Raw genomic sequence first — 23,005 nt, 5'->3', positions numbered from 1 at the left:
ACTCACTATGGGAAAATTCTACATGGGATCTCTCACCATAGGAACACGCACCATGGGAACACTCACCAGGGGATCACTCACCATTGGTACTTTCACCATGGGAACTCAAACCATTGGAACAATCAGCATGTGAACTCTCACTTTGGGAGCATTCACCATGGGAACATTCACCATGGGAAAACTCACCATGGGAACACTCACCATGGGAACTCTCAAAATGGGAACACTCACCATGGGAACTCTCACCATGGGAACACTCACCAAGGGAGCTCTCACCATGGGAATACTCACCATGGGAAAATGCTGCATGGGAACTCTCACCATAGGAACACTCACCATGGGAACACTCACCTGGGTAACACTCACCATGTGAACACTCACTAGGGGGTGGGGGTGTGCTCTCACCATGGGAATGCTCACCATGGGAACACTCACCATGGGTACATTCTCCATGGGAACTCTCAGCATGGGAACTCTCACCATGGGAACAATCACCATGGGAACATTCAGCATGGGAACACGCACCATGGGCACACTCATCGTGCGAACACTCCCCATGGGAACTCTCCCCTTGGGAGCATTCACCATGGGAACTCTCACCATCAGAACTCACACCATGAATACTCAACTTGGGAACTATCACCATGGGAACATTCAGCATGGGAACACTCACCATGGGCACACTCATCGTGCGAACACTCCCCTGGGAACTCTACCCTTGGGAACACTCATGATGGGAATTTTCACTTGGGGAACATTCACCATGGGAACATTCACCATGCAATCTCTCACCATGGGAACATTCACCATGGGAACTCTCACCATGGGAACACTCACCATGAGAACACTCACCTTGGGAACACTCAACATGGGAACACTCACCATGGGAACTCTCACCATGGGAACACTCACCATGGGAACTGTCACCATGAGAACACCCACCGTAGGCACTCTCACCAATGGAATACTCACCATGGGAAAATACTGCATGGGAAATCTCACCATAGCAACGCTCACCATGGGAACTCTCACTTTGGGAGCATTCATCATGGGAACATTCACCATGGGACCACTCACCATGGGAACACGCAACGTAGGAACACTCACCAGGGGAACACTCACCTTGGGAACAATCATCATGGGTACTTTCACCATGGGATCTCTCACCATGTGAACTCTCACTATGGGAAATATCACCGTGGGAACATTCAGCATTGGAACACTCACCATGGGAACACTCAAAATGGGAACTCTCAAAGTGGGAACACTCACCATGGCAACACTCACCATGGGTACTCTCACCATGGGAGCACTTACTATTGGACCTCTCACCATGGGAACACTCACCATGTGTACACTCACGATGGGAACACTCACCATGGGTACTTTCACCATTTGAACACTCACCATGGGATTCTCACCATGGGAGCTCTCACCATGGGATCGCTCACCATGGGAAAACACACCATGGGAATACTTACCATGGGAACATTCTGCATGGGAACTGTCACCATTGGTATTCGCACCATAGGAACACTCACCATCTGAACACTCATCGTGGGAACACTCACCATGGGAACATTCACCATGGGAACATGCACCATGGGTACACTCACCATTGGAACACTCACAATGGGAACACTCACCAGGGGCAGCTCTCACCATGGGAACTCTCATCATGGGAGCTCTCACCATGGGGTTGCTCACCATGGGAACATTCACCATGGGAATACTCACCTTGGGCACATTCTGCATGGGAACTGTCACCATTGGAATTCTCACCATAGGAACACTCACCATCTGAACACTTAGAGTGGGAACACTCACCATGGGAACATTCACCATGGGAACATGCACCATCGGTACACTCACCATGGGAACACCCACAATGGAAACTCTCGCCATGGGAACTCTCACCTTGGGAACACTCACCATGGGAACTCTCACCAGGGGGAGATCTCACCATGGGAACTCTCATCATGGGAACACTCATCATGGGAACACTCACCATGGGAACTCTCACCATGGGAAAATTCAGCATGGGAACTCTCAGCATGGGCAAACTCACCATGGGAACTCTCACCATGGGAACTCTCACCATGGGAACAATCACCATGGGAACACTCATCATGGGAACTCTCACCATGGGAACATTCAGCATGGGAATTCTAACCATGGGAACACTCAGCATGGGAACTCTCACCATGGGAATACTCACCGTGGGAACTCTCAATATGGGAATACTCACCATGGGAAAATTCTGCATCGGAACTCTCACCATAGGAACACACACCATTGGAACACTCACCAGGGGAACACTCACCATGGGAACACTCACCGGAGGGGGTGCTCTCACCATGGGAACGCTCACCATGGGAACACTCACCATTGGTACTTTCACCATGGGAACTCTCACCATGGGAACTCTCAGCATGGAATCTATCACAAGGGAACATTCAGCATGGGAACACTCACCATGGGAACACTCAGCATGGGAACTCACACTTTGGAAGCATTCACCATGGGCACATGCACCATGGGAAAACTCACCGTGGGAACACTCACCATGGGAACTCTCACCATGGGAAAACTCACCATGGGAACTCTCACCATGGGAACACTCACCGTGGGAACTCTCACCATGGGAATACTCACCATGGGAAAATTCTGCATGGGAACTCTCACCATAGGAACACTCACCATGGGAACACTCACCAGGGGAACACTCACCATGGGAACACTCCCCTTGGGAACACTCAGCATGGGAACTTTCACTAGGGGAACTTTCACCATGGGAACATTCACCATGCAATCTCTCACCATGGGAACATTCACCATGGGAACTCTCACCATGGGAACACTCACCATGGGAACACTCACCTTGGCCACTCTTGCCATGGGCACACTCACCATGGGAACTCTCACCATGGGAACTCTCACCTTGGGAACATTCACCATGGGAATACTCACCTTGGGCACATTCTGCATGGGAACTGTCACCATTGGAATTCTCACCATAGGAACACTCACCATCTGAACACTTAGAGTGGGAACACTCACCATGGGAACATTCACCATGGGAACATGCACCATCGGTACACTCACCATGGGAACACTCACAATGGAAGCTCTCGCCATGGGAACTCTCACCTTGGGAACACTCACCATGGGAACTCTCACCAGGGGGAGATCTCACCATGGGAACTCTCATCATGGGAAAACTCATCATGGGAACACTCACCATGGGAACTCTCACCATGGGAAAATTCAGCATGGGAACTCTCAGCATGGGCAAGCTCACCATGGGAACTCTCACCATGGGAACTCTCACCATGGGAACAATCACCATGGGAACACTCATCATGGGAACTCTCACCATGGGAACATTCAGCATGGGAATTCTAACCATGGGAACACTCAGCATGGGAACTCTCACCATGGGAATACACACCGTGGGAACTCTCAATATGGGAATACTCACCATGGGAAAATTCTGCATCGGAACTCTCACCATAGGAACACACACCATTGGAACACTCACCAGGGGAACACTCACCATGGGAACACTCACTAGAGGGGTGCTCTCACCATGGGAACGCTCACCATGGGAACACTCACCAGTGGTACTTTCACCATGGGAACTCTCACCATGGGAACTCTCAGCATGGAATCTATCACAAGGGAACATTCAGCATGGGAACACTCACCATGGGAACACTCAGCATGGGAACTCACACTTTGGAAGCATTCACCATGGGCACATGCACCATGGGAAAACTCACCATGGGAACACTCACCATGGGAACTCTCACCATGGGAAAACTCACCATGGGAACTCTCACCATGGGAACACTCACCGTGGGAACTCTCACCATGGGAATACTCACCATGGGAAAATTCTGCATGGGAACTCTCACCATAGGAACACTCACCATGGGAACACTCACCAGGGGAACACTCACCATGGGAACACTCCCCTTGGGAACACTCAGCATGGGAACTTTCACTAGGGGAACTTTCACCATGGGAACATTCACCATGCAATCTCTCACCATGGGAACATTCACCATGGGACCTCTCACCATGGGAACACTCACCATGGGAACACTCAGCATAGGAACTCTCACTTTGGGAGCATTCATCATGGGAACATCCACCATGTGAACACTCACCATGGGAACACTCACCATGGGAACTCTCACCATGGGAACACTCACCATGGGATCTCTCACCATGGGAACACCCACCGTAGGCGCTCTCACCATGGGAATACTCACCATGGGAAAATACTGCATGGGAACTGTCACCATAGCAACACTCACCATGGGAACTCTCACTTTGGGTGCATTCACCATGGGAACACTCTCCGTAGGAACTCTCACCAGGGGAACACTCACCATTGGAACAGTCATCATGGGTACTTTCACCATGGGAACTCTCAGGATGGAAACTCTCACTATGGGAACTATCACCATGGGAACATTCAGCATGGGAACACTCACCATGGGAACACTCAAAATGGGAACTCTCAAAATGGGAACTCTCAAAATGGGAACTCTCACCATGGGAGCACTCACCATGGGAATACTCACCATGGGCACATTCTGCATGAGAACTGTCACCATTGGAATTCTCACCATAGGAACACTCACCATCTGAACACTCATCGTGGGAACACTCACCATGGGAACATTCACCATGGGAACATGCACCATGGGTACACTCACCATGGAAACACTCACAATGGGAACTCTCGCCATGGGACCTCTCACCTTGGGAACATTCACCATGGGAACATGCACCATGGGAACACTCACAATGGGAACACTCACCAAGGGGCCTCTCACCAGGGGAAGCTCTCACCATGGGAACTCTCATCATGGGAACACTCATCATGGGAACACTCACCATGAGAAGTCTCACCATGGGATCATTCAGCATGGTAACTCTAACCATGGGCACAATCAACATGGGACCTCTCACCAGGTGGAACTCTCACCATGGGAACTCTCATCATGGGAGCTTTCACCATGGGATCGCTCACCATGGGAACACTCACCATGGGAATACTCACCTTGGGCACAATCTGCATGGGAACTGTCACCATTGGAATTCTCACCATAGGAACACTCACCATCTGAACACTCATCGTGGGAACACTCACCATGGGAACATTCACCATGGGAACATGCACCATGGGTGCACTCACCATGAGAACACTCACAATGGAAACTCTCGCCATGTGAACTCTCACCTTGGTAACACTCACCATGGGACCTCTCACCAGGGGGAGATCACACCATGGGACCTCTCATCATGGGAAAACTCATCATGGGAACACTCACCATGGGAACTCTCACCATGGGAAATTTCAGCATGGGAACTCTCAGCATGGGCAAACTCACCATGGGAACTCTCACCATGGGAACTCTCACCATGGGAACAATCACCATGGGAACACTCATCATGGGAACTCTCGCCATAGGAACATTCAGCATAGGAATTCTAACCATGGGAACACTCAGCATGGGAACTCTCACCATGGGAACACTCACCGTGGGAACTCTCAATATTGGAATACTCACCATGGGAAAATTCTGCATGGGAACTCTCACATAGGTACACTCACCATGGGAACTCTCACCTTGGGATCATTCACCATGGGAACTCTCACCATGGGAACTCACACCATGAACACTCAGCTTGGGAACTATCACCATGGGAACATTCACCATGGGAACGCTCACCATGGGCACACTCATCGTGCGAACACTCCCCATGGGAACTCTCCCCTTGGCAACACTCATGATGGGAATTTTCACTTGGGGAACATTCACCATGGGAACATTCACCATGCAATCTCTCACCATGGGAACATTCACCATGGGAACTCTCACCATGGGAACACTCACCATGGGAACACTCACCATGGGAACACTCACCTTGGGAACACTCACCATGGGAAAGCTCACCGTGGGAACTCTCACCTTGGGAACATTTACCATGGAAACTCTCAACATGGGAAACATCACCATGGGAACAGTGAGCATAACAACTCCCACTTTGGGAGCATTCATCATGGGAACATCCACAATGGGAACACTCACCATGGGAACACTCACCATGGGAACTCTCACCATGGGAACACTCACCATGGGAACTGTCACCATGGGAACACCCACCGTAGGCACTCTCACCATGGGAATACTCACCATGGGAAAATACTGCATGGGAAATCTCACCATAGCAACGCTCACCATGGGAACTCTCACTTTGGGAGCATTCATCATGGGAACATTCACCATGGGACCACTCACCATGGGAACATGCAACGTAGGAACACTCACCAGGGGAACACTCACCTTGGGAACAATCATCATGGGTACTTTCACCATGGGATCTCTCACCATGTGAATTCTCACTATGGGAAATATCACGGTGGGAACATTCAGCATGGGAACACACCATGGCAACACTCACCATGGGTACTCTCACCATGGGAGCACTTACTATTGGACCTCTCACCATGGGAACACTCACCATGTGTACACTCACGATGGGAACACTCACCATGGGTACTTTCACCATGTGAACACTCACCATGGGATTCTCACCATGGGAGCTCTCACCATGGGATCGCTCACCATGGGAACACACACAATGGGAATACTCACCATGGGCACATTCTGCATGGGAACTGTCACCATTCGAATTCGCACCATAGGAACACACCATCTGAACACTCAACGTGGGAACACTCACCATGGGAACATTCACCATGGGAACATGCACCATGGGTACACTCACCATGGGAACACTCACAATGGGAACACTCACCAGGGGCAGCTCTCACCATGGGAACTCTCATCATGGGAGCTCTCACCATGGGATTGCTCACCATGGGAACACTCACCATGGGAATACTCACCTTGGGCACATTCTGCATGGGAACTGTCACCATTGGAATTCTCACCATAGGAACACTCACCATCTGAACACTTAGCGTGGGAACACTCACCATGGGAACATTCACCATGGGAACATGCACCATCGGTACACTCACCATGGGAACACTCACAATGGAAACTCTCGCCATGGGAACTCTCACCATGGGAACACTCACCATGGGACCTCTCACCAGGGGGAGATCTCACCATGGGAACTCTCATCATGGGAACACTCATCATGGGAACACTCACCATCGGAATTCTCACCATGGGAAAATTCAGCATGGGAACTCTCACCATGGGCAAACTCACCATGGGAACTCTCACCATGGGAACTCTCACCATGGGAACAATCACCATGGGAACACTCATCCTGGGAACTCTCACCATGGGAACATTCAGCATGGGAATTCTAACCATGGGAACACTCAGCATGGGAACTCTCAACATGGGAATACTCACCGTGGGAACTCTCAAAATGGGAATACTCACCATGGGAAAATTCTGCATGGGAACTCTCACCATAGGAACACACACCATTGAACACTCACCAGGGGAACACTCACCATGGGAACACTCACCGGAGGGGGTGCTCTCACCATGGGAACGCTCACCATGGGAACACTCACAATGGAAACTCTCGCCATGTGAACTCTCACCTTGGTAACACTCACCATGGGACCTCTCACCAGGGGGAGATCTCACCATGGGAACTCTCATCATGGGAAAACTCATCATGGGAACACTCACCATGGGAACTCTCACCATGGGAAAATTCAGCATGGGAACTCTCAGCATGGGCAAACTCACCATGGGAACTCTCACCATGGGAACTCTCACCATGGGAACAATCACAATGGGAACACTCATCATGGGAACTCTCGCCATGGGAACATTCAGCATGGGAATTCTAACCATGGGAACACTCAGCATGGGAACTCTCACCAGGGGGACCTCTCACCATGGGAACTCTCATCATGGGAACACTCATCATGGGAACACTCACCATGAGAACTCTCACCATGGGATCATTCAGCATGGTAACTCTAACCATGGGCACAATCACCATGGGACCTCTCACCAGGTGGAGCTCTCACCATGGGAACTCTCATCATGGGAGCTTTCACCATGGGATCGCTCACCATGGGAACACTCACCATGGGAATAATCACCTTGGGCACAATCTGCATGGGAACTGTCACCATTGGAATTCTCACCATAGGAACACTCTCCATCTGAACAATCATCGTGGGAACACTCCCCATGGGAACATTCACCATGGGAAAAATCACCATGGGAACACTCACCATGGGAACTCTCGCAATGGGAGCAATCACCATGGGAACTGTCACCAAAGGAACACTCACCATGGGAACACTCACCTGGGGAACACTCACCATGGGAACACTCACTAGGGGGTGGGGGGGGGGGGCTCTCACCATGGGAATGATCACCATGGGAAAATTCTGCATGGGAACTCTCACCATGGGAACATTCACCATGGGAACATGCACCATGGGTACACTCACCATGGGAACACTCACAATGGGAACTCTCGCCATGGTAACTCTCAATTTGGGAACACTCACCATGGGACCTCTCATCAGGGGGAGCTCTCACCATGGGAACTCTCATCATGGGAACACTCATCATGGGAACACTCACCAAGGGAACTCTCACCATGGGAACATTCAGCATGGGAACTCACACCATGGGCACACTCACCATTGGAATTCTCACCATGGGAACTTTCACCATGGGAACAAATCACCATGGGAACACTCACCATGGGAACTCTCACCATGGGAACATTCGACATGGGAATTCTCACCATGGGCACACTCACCATGGGAACTCTCACCATGGGAACACTCACCATGGGAACACTCAGCATGGGAACTTTCACTAGGGGAACTTTCACCATGGGAACATTCACCATGGGAACTCTCACCATGAGAACACTCACCATGGGAAATCTCACCATGGGTACTCTCACCATGGGAGCACTCACCATGGGAGCTCTCACATGGGATCGCTCACCATGGGATCACTCACCATGGGAATACTCACCATGGGCACATTCTGCATGGGAACTGTCACCATTGGAATTCTCACCATAGGAACACTCACCATCTGAACACTCATCGTGGGAACACTCACCATGGGAACATTCACCATGGGAACATGCACCATGGGTACACTCACCATGGAAACACTCACAATGGGAACTCTCGCCATGGGCCTCTCACCTTGGGAACATTCACCATGGGAACATGCACCATGGGTACACTCACCATGGGAACACCCACAATGGGAACACTCACCATGGGGCCTCTCACCAGGGGGACCTCTCGCCATGGGAACTCTCAATTTGGGAACACTCACCATGGGACCTCTCATCGGGGGAGCTCTCACCATGGGAACTCTCATCATGGGAACACTCATCATGGGAACACTCACCATGAGAACTCTCACCATGGGATCATTCAGCATGGTAACTCTAACCATGGGCACAATCACCATGGGACCTCTCACCAGGTGGAGCTCTCACCATGGGAACTCTCATCATGGGAGCTTTCACCATGGGATCGCTCACCATGGGAACACTCACCATGGGAATAATCACCTTGGGCACAATCTGCATGGGAACTGTCACCATTGGAATTCTCACCATAGGAACACTCTCCATCGAACAATCATCGTGGGAACACTCACCATGGGAACATTCACCATGGGAAAAATCACCATGGGAACACTCACCATGGGAACTCTCGCAATGGGAGCACTCACCATGGGAACTGTCACCAAAGGAACACTCACCATGGGAACACTCACCTGGGGAACACTCACCATGGGAACACTCACTGGGAGGGGGGGGGGGGGCTCTCACCATGGGAATGATCACCATGGGAAAATTCTGCATGGGAACTCTCACCATGGGAACATTCACCATGGGAACATGCACCATGGGTACACTCACCATGGGAACACTCACAATGGGAACTCTCGCCATGGTAACTCTCAATTTGGGAACACTCACCATGGGACCTCTCATCAGGGGGAGCTCTCACCATGGGAACTCTCATCATGGGAACACTCATCATGGGAACATTCACCAAGGGAACTCTCACCATGGGAACATTCAGCATGGGAACTCACACCATGGGCACACTCACCATTGGAATTCTCACCATGGGAACTTTCACCATGGGAACAAATCACCATGGGAACACTCACCATGGGAACTCTCATCATGGGAACATTCGGCATGGGAATTCTCACCATGGGCACACTCACCATGGGAACTCTCACCATGCGAACTCCCACCATGGGAACACTCACCATGGGAACATTCACCATGGGAACTCTCACCATGAGAACTCTCACCATGGGAAATCTCACCATGGGAACTCTCACCATGGGTACTCTCACCATGGGAGCACTCACCATGGGAACTCTCACCATGGGAACACTCACCATGTGTACACTCACGATGGGAACACTTACCATGGGTACTTTCACCATGTGAACACTCACCACGGGATTCTCACCATTGGTGCTCTCACCATGGGATCGCTCACCATGGAATCACTCACCATGGGAATACTCACCATGGGCACATTCTGCATGAGAACTGTCACCATTGGAATTCTCACCATAGGAACACTCACCATCTGAACACTCATCGTGGGAACACTCACCATGGGAACATTCACCATGGGAACATGCACCATGGGTACACTCACCATGGGAACACTCACAATGGGAACACTCACCTTGGGAACATTCACCATGGGAACATGCACCATGGGTACACTCACCATGGAAACACTCACAATGGGAACTCTCGCCATGGGACCTCTCACCTTGGGAACATTCACCATGGGAACATGCACCATGGGTACACTCACCATGGGAACACTCACAATGGGAACACTCACAATGGGAACACTCACCATGGGGCCACTCACCAGGGGGACCTATCACCATGGGAACTCTCATCATGGGAACACTCATCATGGGAACACTCACCATGAGAACTCTCACCATGGGATCATTCAGCATGGTAACTCTAACCATGGGCACAATCACCATGGGACCTCTCACCAGGTGGAGCTCTCACCATGGGAACTCTCATCATGGGAGCTTTCACCATGGGATCGCTCACCATGGGAACACTCACCATGGGAATAATCACCTTGGGCACAATCTGCATGGGAACTGTCACCATTGGAATTCTCACCATAGGAACACTCTCCATCTGAACACTCATCGTGGGAACACTCACCATGGGAACATTCACCATGGGAAAAATCACCATGGGAACACTCACCATGGGAACTCTCGCAATGGGAGCACTCACCATGGGAACTGTCACCAAAGGAACACTCACCATGGGAACACTCACCTGGGGAACACTCACCATGGGAACACTCACTGGAGGGGGGGGGGGCTCTCACCATGGGAATGATCACCATGGGAAAATTCTGCATGGGAACTCTCACCATGGGAACATTCACCATGGGAACATGCACCATGGGTACACTCACCATGGGAACACTCACAATGGGAACTCTCGCCATGGTAACTCTCAATTTGGGAACACTCACCATGGGACCTCTCATCAGGGGGAGCTCTCACCATGGGAACTCTCATCATGGGAACACTCATCATGGGAACATTCACCAAGGGAACTCTCACCATGGGAACATTCAGCATGGGAACTCACACCATGGGCACACTCACCATTGGAATTCTCACCATGGGAACTTTCACCATGGGAACAAATCACCATGGGAACACTCACCATGGGAACTCTCATCATGGGAACATTCGGCATGGGAATTCTCACCATGGGCACACTCACCATGGGAACTCTCACCATGCGAACTCTCACCATGGGAACACTCACCATGGGAACATTCACCATGGGAACTCTCACCATGAGAACTCTCACCATGGGAAATCTCACCATGGGAACTCTCACCATGGGAACACTCACCATGGGAGCACTCACCATGGGAACTCTCACCATGGGAACACTCACCATGGGAACACTCACGATGGGAACACTTACCATGGGCGCTCTCACCATGTGAACACTCACCACGGGATTCTCACCATTGGTGCTCTCACCATGGGATCGCTCACCATGGAATCACTCACCATGGGAATACTCACCATGGGCACATTCTGCATGAGAACTGTCACCATTGGAATTCTCACCATAGGAACACTCACCATCTGAACACTCATCGTGGGAACACTCACCATGGGAACATTCACCATGGGAACATGCACCATGGGTACACTCACCATGGGAACACTCACAATGGGAACACTCACCTTGGGAACATTCACCATGGGAACATGCACCATGGGTACACTCACCATGGAAACACTCACAATGGGAACTCTCGCCATGGGACCTCTCACCTTGGGAACATTCACCATGGGAACATGCACCATGGGTACACTCACCATGGGAACACTCACAATGGGAACACTCACAATGGGAAAACTCACCATGGGGCCACTCACCAGGGGGACCTCTCACCATGGGAACTCTCATCATGGGAACACTCATCATGGGAACACTCACCATGAGAACTCTCACCATGGGATCATTCAGCATGGTAACTCTAACCATGGGCACAATCACCATGGGACCTCTCACCAGGTGGAGCTCTCACCATGGGAACTCTCATCATGGGAGCTTTCACCATGGGATCGCTCACCATGGGAACACTCACCATGGGAATAATCACCTTGGGCACAATCTGCATGGGAACTGTCACCATGGGAATTCTCACCATAGGAACACTCTCCATCTGAACACTCATCGTGGGAACACTCACCATGGGAACATTCACCATGGGAAAAATCACCATGGGAACACTCACCATGGGAACTCTCGCAATGGGAGCACTCACCATGGGAACTGTCACCAAAGGAACACTCACCATGGGAACACTCACCTGGGGAACACTCACCATGGGAACACTCACTGGAGGGGGGGGGGGGCTCTCACCATGGGAATGATCACCATGGGAAAATTCTGCATGGGAACACTCACCATGGGAACATTCACCATGGGAACACTCAACATGCGTACACTCACCATGGGAATACTCACAATGGGAACTCTCGCCATGGGAACTCTCTATATGGGAACACTCACCAGGGGAGCTCCCACCAGGGGGATCTCTCACCATGGAACTCTCACCATGGGAACACTCACCATGGGAACATTCATCATGGGAACTCTCACCATGGGAACATTCTGCATGGGAACTCACACCATGGGCACACTCACCATTGGAATTCTCACCATGGGAACTTTCACCATGGGAACAAATCACCATGGGAACACTCACCATGGGAACTCTCACCATGGGAACATGCACCATGGGTACACTCACCATGGGAACACTCACAATGGGAACACTCACAATGGGAAAACTCACCATGGGGCCACTCACCAGGGGGACCTCTCACCATGGGAACTCTCATCATGGGAACACTCATCATGGGAACACTCACCATGAGAACTCTCACCATGGGATCATTCAGCATGGTAACTCTAACCATGGGCACAATCACCATGGGACCTCTCACCAGGTGGAGCTCTCACCATGGGAACTCTCATCATGGGAGCTTTCACCATGGGATCGCTCACCATGGGAACACTCACCATGGGAATAATCACCTTGGGCACAATCTGCATGGGAACTGTCACCATTGGAATTCTCACCATAGGAACACTCTCCATCTGAACACTCATCGTGGGAACACTCACCATGGGAACATTCACCATGGGAAAAATCACCATGGGAACACTCACCATGGGAACTCTCGCAATGGGAGCACTCACCATGGGAACTGTCACCAAAGGAACACTCACCATGGGAACACTCACCTGGGGAACACTCACCATGGGAACACTCACTGGAGGGGGGGGGGGGGGCTCTCACCATGGGAATGATCACCATGGGAAAATTCTGCATGGGAACTCTCACCATGGGAACATTCACCATGGGAACATGCACTATGGGTACACTCACCATGGGAACACTCACAATGGGAACTCTCGCCATGGGAACTCTCAATTTGGGAACACTCACCATGGGACCTCTCATCAGGGGGAGCTCTCACCATGGGAACTCTCATCATGGGAACACTCATCATGGGAACACTCACCAAGGGAACTCTCACCATGGGAACATTCAGCATGGGAACTCACACCATGGGCACACTCACCATTGGAATTCTCACCATGGGAACTTTCACCATGGGAACAAATCACCATGGGAACACTCACCATGGGAACTCTCACCATGGGAACATTCAGCATGGGAATTCTCACCATGGGCACACTCACCATGGGAACTCTCACCATGGGAACTCTCACCATGGGAACACTCAGCATGGGAACTTTCACTAGGGGAACTTTCACCATGGGAACATTCACCATGGGAACTCTCACCATGAGAACACTCACCATGGGAACACTCACCTTGGGAACACTCACCATGGGAACTCTCACCTTGGGAACACTCACCATGGAAACACTCAGCATGAGAACACTCACCTGGCAACTCTCACCATGGGCACACTGACCAAGGGCACTCTTACCATGGGAACTCTCATCTTGGGAACAATAACCATGGGAACTCTCACCATGGGAAATATCACCATGGGAACACTTGGCATTGTAACTCTCACTTTGGGAGCATTCATCATGGGAACATCCACCATGGGAACACTCACCATGGGAACACTCACCATGGGAACTCTCACCATGGGAACACTCACCATGGGATCTCTCACCATGGGAACACCCACCGTAGGCGCTCTCACCATGGGAATACTCACCATGGGAAAATACTGCATGGGAACTCTCACCATAGCAAAACTCACCATGGGAAATCTCACTTTGGGTGCATTCACCATGGGAACACTCTCCGTAGGAACTCTCACCAGGGGAACACTCACCATTGGAACACTCATCATGGGTACTTTCACCATGGGAACTCTCAGGATGGGAACTCTCACTATGGGAACTATCACCATGGGAACATTCAGCATGGGAACACACCATGGGAACACTCAAAATGGGAACTCTCAAAATGGGAACACTCACCACGGGAACACTCACCATGGGTACTCTCACCATGGGAGCACTCACCATGGGAACTCTCACCATGGGAACACTCACCATGTGTACACTCACGATGGGAACACTCACCATGGGTACTTTCACCATGTGAACACTCACCATGGGATTCTCACCATGGGAGCTCTCACCATGGGATCGCTCACTATGGGATCACTCACCATGGGATCGCTCACCATGGGATCGCTCACCATGGGAATACTCACCATGGGCACATTCTGCATGAGAACTGTCACCATTGGAATTCTCACCATAGGAACACTCACCATCTGAACACTCATCGTGGGAACACTCACCATGGGAACAATCACCATGGGAAAATGCACCATGGGTACACTCACCATGGAAACACTCACAATGGGAACTCTCGCCATGGGACCTCTCACCTTGGGAACATTCACCATGGGAACATGCACCATGGGTACACTCACCATGGGAACACTCACAATGGGAACACTCACCATGGGGCCTCTCACCAGGGGGAGCTCTCACCATGGGAACTCTCATCATGGGAACACTCATCATGGGAACACTCACCATGAGAAGTCTCACCATGGGATCATTCAGCATGGTAACTCTAACCATGGGCACAATCACCATGGGACCTCTCACCAGGGGGAGCTCTCACCATGGGAACTCTCATCATGGGAGCTTTCATCATGGGATCGCTCACCATGGGAACACTCACCATGGGAATAATCACCTTGGGAACAATCTGCATGGGAACTGTCACCATTGGAATTCTCACCATAGGAACACTCACCATCTGAACACTCATCGTGGGAACACTCACCATGGGAACATTCACCATGGGAACATGCACGATGGGTACACTCACCATGGGAACACTCACCATTGGTACTTTCACCATGGGAACTCTCACCATGGGAATTCTCAGCATGGAAACTATCACAATGGGAACATTCACCATGGGAACACTCACCATGGGAAAATTCTGCATGGGAAATCTCACCATAGGAACACTCACCATGGGAACACACACCAGGGGAACACTCAACATGGGAACACTCACCGGAGGGGGGTGCTCTCACCATGGGAGCGCTCAACATGGGAACACTCACCAATGGTACTTTCACCATGGGAACTCTCACCATGGGAACTCTCAGCATGGAAACTATCACAATGGGAACATTCAGCATGTGAACACTCACAATGGGCACACCCATCGTGCAAACACTCACCATGGGAACTCTCAACTTGGGAACATTCACCCTGGGAATTCTCACTATGGGAAGTCAAACCATGGGAACAGTCAGCATGGGAACGCTCACTTTGGGAGCATTCACCATGGGAACATTCACCATGGGAAAACTCACCATGGGAACGCTCGCCATGGAAATCTCACCATGGGAACACTCACCATTGGAACTCTCACCATGGGAACACTCACCGTGGGAACTCTCACCATGGGAATACTCACCATGGGAAAATTCTGCATGGAAACTCTCACCTGGGGAACACTCACCTGGGGAACACTCACCATGGGAATACTCATTGGGGGGTTGGGGGCTCTCATCTTGGGAATGCTCACCATGGGAACACTCACCAAGGATACTTTCTCCATGGGAACTCTCAGCATGGGAACTGTCACAATGGGAACTATCAACATGGGAACATTCAGCATGGGAACACGCACCATGGGCACACTCATCGTGCGAACAGTCAACATGGGAACTCTCACCTTGGGAGCATTCACCATGGGAACTCTCACCATGGGAACTCACACCATGGCAACACTCAGCATGGGAACTCTCACCATGGGAACATTCAGCATGGGAACACTCACCATGGGCACACTCATCGTGCGAACACTCACCATGGGAACTCTCCCCTTGGGAACACTCAGCATGGGAACTTTCACTTGGGGAACATTCAGCATGGGAACATACACCATGCAATCTCTCACCATAGGAACATTCACCATGGGAACTCTCACCATGGGAACACTCACCATGGGAACACTCACCTTGGGAACACTCACCATGGGAACACTCACCGTGGGAACTCTCACCTTGGGAACACTCACCATGGAAAAACTCACCATGGGAACACTCACCTTGGCAAATCTCACAATGGGAGCACTCACCATGGGAACTATCACCATGGCAACACCCACCGTAGGCACTCTCACCATGGGAATACTCACCATTTGAAAATACTGCATGGGAACTCTCACCATAGCAACACTCACCATGGGAACTCTCACGTTGGGAGCATTCATCATGGGAACATTCAGCATGGGAACACTCACCATGGGAACACTCTCCGAAGGAACTCTCACCAGGGGAACACTCACCATTGGAACACTCATCATGGGTACTTTCACCATGGGAACTCTCAGGATGGGAACTCTCACTATGGGAACTATCACCATGGGAACATTCAGCATGGGAACACTAACCATGGGAACACTCAAAATGGGAACTCTCAAAATGGGAACACTCACCATGGGAACACTCACCATGGGAACTCTCACCATGGGAGCACTCACCATGGGACCTCTCACCATGGGAACACTCACCATGTGTACACTCACGATGGGAACAATCACAATGGGTACTTTCACCATGTGAACACTCACCATGGGATTCTCACCATGGGAGCTCTCACTATGGGATCGCTCACCATGGGATCATTGACCATGGGAATACTCACCATGGGCACATTCTGCATGAGAACTGTCACCATTGGAATCCTCACCATAGGAACACTCACCATCTGAACACTCATCGTGGGAACACTCACCATGGGAACATTCACCATGGGAACATGCACCATGGGTACACTCACCATGGGAACACTCACAATGGGAACTCTCGCCATGGGAACTCTCACCTTGGGAACATTCACCATGGGAACATGCACCATGGGAACTCTCACCATGGGAACACTCACCATGGGAACTCTCACCATGGGAACATTCAGCATGGGAACTTTCACCTTGGGAACACTCACCATGGGACATCTCACCAGGGGGAGCTCTCACCATGGGAACTCTCACCATGAGAACATACACCATGGGAACTCTCACCATGGGAAGACTCACCATGGGAATAATCACCTTGGGCACAATCTGCTTGGGAACTGTCACCATTGGAATTTTCACCATAGGAACACTCACCATCTGAACACTCATCGTGGGAACACTCACCATGGGAACATTCACCATGGGAACATGCACCATGGGTACACTCACCATGGGAACACTCACCATTGGTACTTTCACCATGGGAACTCTCACCATGGGAACTCTCAGCATGGAAACTATCACAATGGGAACATTCAGCATGGGAGCACTCACCATGGGCACACTCATCGTGCAAACACTCACCATGGGAACTCTCACCTTGGGAACATTCACCATGGGAATTCTCACCATGGAAATTCTCACCATGGGAACACTCAGCATGGGAACTCTGACTTTGGCACCATTTACCAAGGGAACATTCACCATGGGAACACTCACCATGGGAACACTCACCATGGGAACTCTCACCATGGGAACACTCACCATGGGAACTCTCACCATGGGAACACTCACCGTGGGAACTCTCACCATGGGAATACTCACCATGGGAAAATTCTGCATGGGAACTCTCACCATAGGAACACTCACCTGGGGAACACTCACCATGGGAATACTCATTGGGGGGGGCGCTCTCACCATGGGAATGCTCACCATGGGAACACTCACCAAGGATACTTTCTCCATGGGAACTCTCAGCATTGGAACTCTCACAATGGGAACTATCAACATGGGAACATTCAGCATGGGAACACGCACCATGGGCACACTCATCGTGAGAACAGTCAACATGGGAACTCTCACCTTGGGAACATTCACCATGGGAACTCTCACCATGGGAAATCACACCATGGGAACACTCACCATGGGAACTCTCACCATGGGAACATTCAGCATGGGAACACTCACCATGGGCACACTCATCGTGCGAACACTCACCATGGGAACTCTCCCCTTGGGTACACTCAGCATGGGAACTTTCACTTGGGGAACATTCAGCATGGGAACATACACCATGCAATCTCTCACCATGGGAACATTCACCATGGGAACTCTCACCATGGTAACACTCACCATGGGAACACTCACCTTGGGAACACTCACCATGGGAACACTCACCGTGGGAACTCTCACCTTGGGAACACCCACCATGGAAAAACTCACCATGGGAACACTCACCTTGGCAAATCTCACCATGGGAGCACTCACCATGGGAACTCTCACCATGGCAACACCCACCGTAGGCACTCTCACCATGGGAATACTCACCATGGGAAATTACTGCATGGGAACTCTCACCATAGCAACACCCACCATGTGTACACTCACGATGGGAACACTCACCATGGGTACTTTCACCATGTGAACACTCACCATGGGATTCTCACCATGGGAGCTCTCACTATGGGATCGCTCACCATGAGATCACTCTCCATGGGAATACTCACCATGGGCACATTCTGCATGGGAACTGTCACCATTGGAATTCTCACCATAGGAACACTCACCATCTGAACACTCATCGTGGGAACACTCACCATGGGAACATTCACCATGGGAACATGCACCATGGGTACACTCACCATGGGAATACTCACAATGGGAACTCTCGCCATGGGAACTCTCACCTTGGGAACATTCACCATGGGAACATGCACCATGGGTACACTCACCATGGGAACACTCACCATGAGAACTCTCACCGTGGAATCATTCAGCATGGGAACTCTCACCATTGGCACACTCACCATGGGAACTCTCACCAGGCGGAGCTTTCACCATGGGAACTCTCATCATGGGAGCTTTCACCATGGGATCGCACACCATGGGAACACTCACCATGGGAATAATCACCTTGGGCACAATCTGCTTGGGAACTGTCACCATTGGAATTCTCACCATAGGAACACTCACCATCTGAACACTCATCGTGGGAACACTCACCATGGGAACATTCACCATGGGAACATGCACCATGGGTACACTCACCATGGGAACACTCACCATTGGTACTTTCACCATGGGAACTCTCACCATGGGAACTCTCAGCATGGAAACTATAACAATGGGAACATTCAGCTTGGGAACATTCACCATGGGAATTCTCACTATGGAGATCAAACCATGGGAACACTCAGCATGGGAACTCTCACTTTGGGAGCATTTGCCATGGGAACATTCACCATGGGAAAACTCACCATGGGAGCACTCACCATGGGAGCACTCACCATTGGAACACTCATCATGGGTACTTTCACCATGGGAACTCTCAGGATGGGAACTCTCATTATGGGAACTATCACCATGGGAACATTCAGCATGGGAACACTAACCATGGGAACACTCAAAATGGGAACTCTCAAAATGGGAACACTCACCATGGGAACACTCACCATGGGTACTCTCACCATGGGAGCACTCACCATGGGACCTCTCACCATGGGAACACTCACCATGTGTACACTCACGATGGGAACACTCACAATGGGTACTTTCACCATGTGAACACTCACCATGGGATTCTCTCCATGGGAGCTCTCACTATGGGATCACTCACCATGGGAACATGCACCATGGGTACACTCACCATGGGAACACTCACAATGGGAACTCTCGCCATGGGAACACTCAGCTTGGGAACTCTCAGCTTGGGAACATTCACCATGGGAACATGCACCATGGGTACACTCACCATGGGAACACTCACCATGAGAACCCTCACCATGGGATCATTCAGCATGGGAACTCTCACCATTGGCACACTCACCATGGGACCTCTCACCAGGGGGAGCACTCACCATGGGAACTCTCATCATGGGAGCTTTCACCATGGGATCGCTCACCATGGGAACACTCAACATGGGAATAATCACCTTGGGCACAAACTGCTTGGGAACTGTCACCATTGGAATTTTCACCATAGGAACACTCACCATCTGAACACTCATCGTGGGAACACTCACCATGGGAACATTCACCATTGGTACTTTCACCATGGGAACTCTCACCATGAGAACTCTCAGCATGGAAACTATCACAATGGGAACATTCAGCATGGGAACACTCACCATGGGCACACTCATCGTGCAAACACTCACCATCGGAACTCTCACCTTGGGAACATTCACCATGGGAATTCTCACTATGGGAACTCAAACCATGGGAACACTCAGCATGGGAACTCTCACTTTGGGAGCATTCGCCATGGGAACATTCACCATGGGAAAACTCACCATGGGAACACTCACCACGGGAACTCTCACCATGGGAACACTCACCGTGGGAACTCTCACCATGGGAATACTCACCATGGGAAAATTCTCCATGGGAACTCTCACCATAGGAACACTCACCATGGGAACACTGACCTGGGGAACACTCAACATGGGAACACTCACTGGGGGCGGGGGGGGAGGGGGTGCTCTCACCATGGGAATTCTCACCTTGGGAAAATTCTGCATGGGAACTCTCACCATGGGAACATTCACCATAGGAACATTCACCATGGGTACACTAACCATGGGAACACTCTCAATGGGAACTCTCGCCATGGGAACTCTCAATTTGGGAACACTAACCATGGGACATCTCAACAGGGGGAGCTCTCACCATGGGAACTCTCATCATGGGAACACTGATCATGGGAACATTCAGCATGGGAACTCACATCATGGGCACACTCACCATGGGAACTCTCACCATGGGAACTCTCACCATGGGAACAAATCACCATGGGAACACTCACCATGGGAACTCTCACCATGGGAACATTCAGCATGGGAATTCTCACCATGGGCACACACACCATGGGAACTCTCACCATGGGAACTCTCACCATGGGAACACTCACCATGGGAACTCTCACCATGGGAACACTCAGCATGGGAACTCTCACCATTAGAAAACTCACCGTGGGAACATTCAGCATGGGAATTCACACCATGGGCACAATCACCATGGGAACTCTCACCATGGGAACTCTCACCATGGGAACACTCACCATGGGATCTCTCACCATGAGAATACACTCCATGGGAAAATTCTGCATGGGAACTCTCAACATAGGAACACTCACCATGGGAACTCTCACCAGGGGAACACTCAACGTAGGAACACTCACCGGAGGGGGAGCTCTCACCATGGGAACGCTCAACATGGGAACACTCACCAATGGTACTTTCTCCATGGGAACTCTCACCATGGGAACTCTCAGCTTGGAAACTATCACAATGGGAACATTCAGCACGTGAACACTCACAATGGGCACACTCATCGTGCAAACACTCATCATGGGAACTCTCACCTTGGGAACATTCACCCTGGGAATTCTCACTATGGGAACTCAAACCATGGGAACACTCAGCATGGGAACTCTCACTTTGGGAGCATTCACCATGGGAACATTCACCATGGGAAAACTCACCATGGGAACGCTCACCATGGGAACTCTCACCATGGGAATACTCACCATGGGAACACTCACCATGGGAACACTCACCGTGGGAACTCTCACCATGGGAACACTCAACATTGGAACTCTCACCATGGGAACACTCACCGTGGGAACTCTCACCATGGGAATACTCACCATGGGAAACTTCTGCATGGGAACTCTCACCATAGGAACACTCACCATGGGAACACTCACCTGGGGAACACTCACCATGGGAACACTCACTGGGGGGGGGGGGGGGCTCTCAACATGGGAATGCTCTCCACGGGAACTATCACCATGGTACATTCAGCATGGGAACACGCACCATGAGCACACTCACCGTGTGAACTGTTACCATGGGAACTCTCACATTGAGAGCATTCACAATGGGAGCTCTCACC

This window comes from Carcharodon carcharias, chromosome 33 (genome assembly GCF_017639515.1).
Source record: "Carcharodon carcharias isolate sCarCar2 chromosome 33, sCarCar2.pri, whole genome shotgun sequence".
NCBI lineage: Eukaryota > Metazoa > Chordata > Chondrichthyes > Lamniformes > Lamnidae > Carcharodon > Carcharodon carcharias.
Note: the sequence above shows the minus strand (reverse complement) of the source record.